Here is a 2,760-nt window from a genome sequence, read left to right as displayed (position 1 = left end):
AAATTTTATATTCTTGAACTTTTTTTCATTTTTATGTTATATATCAAGTTTATATTGTTTATGAGATCCATGAGGAACTAATCCTCCTATAGAGGATTAACGAATAGAGGTATGACAAATTAACTATTTTTTAGGGTTCTTTTAGCATATTAGCTATTCAGGAAACGAAGAACTGAAACCCTCGGCTTGACGACCCTAGGAAGTTATCAAGGTGGGAATTAACCCAAAATTGGTATGGCCTATTTGTGAACACCTTAACCCTGAACCATTCTAGACTATGAGGTCAACAGATAAGTAGTTCTTACTAACTCGTTATTCTAGTGGAAGATCGGAATATCCTCTAGTTGATTGAACAAGAAAACTCGAAGCGATAGTTGGTTATGATCACTGAAGCAAGCTAGTCACCCATGCTCAGATTTGATGAATTCTGCTATGTAATTTCTCGTTATTTATTTCTTTATTTATTTTCTTTTTATTATTATTAAAAAACCCCAAAAACCTCTCTTTATATTTCATTATAATATAATTCATCTAAAGTACTAATTAGATCTATACATGCTTAGGTTAGAATTATCTTAGTGTTCGCCTCCCTTAGGTACAATCCTTGGAGTGCTTATATACTTTGTTGTAATTATATTACAACTTGACCCATATACTTGTGGTACTATCCTTTTTAATATATTTTGTGCACAATTTATACTCTAGACATTGGCACGTCCAGAGGTGGTCAAGTTGTTGGCATTGTTGTCGAGGAGGCAACGTCACTAATTTGATTTTAATTTCTACATTGTAATAGAATAATTGGGAAAATTTTAAATAATAGCTATGATTTTATTTTCTTATTTTTTTTTCTAACTTCTTCTCTTTGGGTTTAGTGTATGACTCTTAGTAAGGGAAGCCTATAGAGCTAGTCACATATCCAAAAAGAAAAATTCGTAGGAACCATCGATAGTAACAGCAATAGTAGCAGCATCAAATGCAAAACCAGCCGCCAGTTGCAGGTAATTTACCACCACGAGGTAATCTGTTGTTCAACAAGATTAACAATAATAATTTCGAACATCTACCACCCCCACCAAATATGGCACGTAATGAAAGAACTCTAAGAGAATATGCGATAACAAATCTGGATATGGTTCAAGAGAGTATAACGAGACCAACCATCATGGCCAATAACTTTGAGATCAAGCCAGACATGATCTAGATTATCTAAAACAATTTGTAGTTTCGAGGAATAAAGACAGAAGATCCAAGTCAGCATTTAAAATGGCTCCTCCAGCTTTATGATACTTTTAAATATAATGAGGTTATTGATGATGCTATTCATATTGGGCTGTTCCCTTTCTTCTTAATAGATAACACATTTTCTTGGTCAGATTCGCAAGCACTAGAGTCCATCACAACATGGGACAAATTTGAAGGAAAGTTCCTACAAAATTTCTTCCCCATTGGCAAGACAGTCCAGATAAGAAGGGAGATTGCTATGTTCAAACAATTAGAGGGAGAGTTTTCATGAAGCTTGGGAACATTTTAAGAATTTGATTCAAAAATGTCCTTGTCATGAATTGCCTGAATGGTTATGACTGCAAATTTTATACAATGGGTTAGATGTACATGCAAGTCAGGATTGGATGGAGCCGTAAGAGGAGTCTTAATGAACCAAAGGTACGAGGATGCATACGAATTAATAGAAAATATGGCGATAAACTCCATCCAATGGCTAACTGAACGATATACATATGACTAGAGACCATCTATGGTAAAGGTTGTACAAGAAAATGATAGATATCAACAGTTAGCAGACAGAATCAACCGCATAAAGTTCGCGAATAGCGCACCAGTCATATATGGAGGGGACAAATTGCTCTTCCAATATATTAACAATCCAACTGAGGACATGATTTATATCAGGAATAGGGGTAGAAACCTTTATTCGAATATGTACAATCCTTGATGGAGAGATCACCCAAACCAGAAATGGATAGGAAATCAAGGGGAAGGTAAAACTTTGAATCAATTAAAAAAACACTAATTATCAACCTCCTTATTTATAGAATTCTCAAGAAAGGGCCAACCCAAATGACCATTGTAACAGCCCGACTTTGGGGCTAACTGAAACAATGGTTTCAAAAACCACTATTTTGAAGCTGGAGAAATTACTTTATTATTATTTTATGTGTTGTAGCATGATTATATGAATGCATGAAAATTTTGGTAAGATTTAGCAATTTCCTGCTTCATTGCAAAATAGGACTAAATCACATAAAGGGCAAAAGTTTTGTTTTACTACTCAAATTTGTTAAATAGCTAGAGAACCAAAATTTAAGGTCTTTAAAGGGCAATTAGTCTCTTTTAAAAAGAGGTGGCCAGCCATAAGGGACAAGATTGGTCAAAATGTCAAAGTAAGGTGACATTTGGTGACTTAATTGATTAAAATAAAACAAAAGAAAAAGGGGTTATCATCTTCCTCACCTCTCTACCAAAATTTTCAGCCATACTAGGGGTTTTAGAAGCTCAAAATTTTAGCAACTTCTCATCCTTGCAAGTAAGTGATTTAAATTGTTTTTATTGATGATTTTTGCATTTTTAGGACCCTGATAGCATGAGCTAGCTAATGAGGGGACTCTATTGCAAGATGATTAAAATTCTAGGGTTTTACCATGAGAGTATTCATGTTTTTTTTTTTGAAATTTTATGGAAGAAAATGAATCTTGGTTGTGAAATAAACAACTTTTGTGAAGTAATTTGCATGGAAACCCT

The 2,760-nt window shown here is 34.1% G+C and overlaps 1 non-coding gene across 1 annotated transcript; it reads right to left on the bottom strand.

Annotated features, from left to right (window-relative positions):
• Positions 1 to 1,463: 1,463 nt before the first annotated feature.
• On the bottom strand, positions 1,464 to 1,567 carry LOC128285037 (small nucleolar RNA R71). Its single transcript, XR_008275452.1, has one exon. It is a non-coding gene; the product is annotated as a small nucleolar RNA R71 (small nucleolar RNA).
• Positions 1,568 to 2,760: the final 1,193 nt, after the last annotated feature.

The sequence above is a fragment of the Gossypium arboreum genome, chromosome 11 (genome assembly GCF_025698485.1).
Source record: "Gossypium arboreum isolate Shixiya-1 chromosome 11, ASM2569848v2, whole genome shotgun sequence".
Classification (NCBI taxonomy): Eukaryota; Viridiplantae; Streptophyta; class Magnoliopsida; order Malvales; family Malvaceae; genus Gossypium; species Gossypium arboreum.
This window is presented reverse-complemented; position numbering and strand designations above follow the sequence as displayed.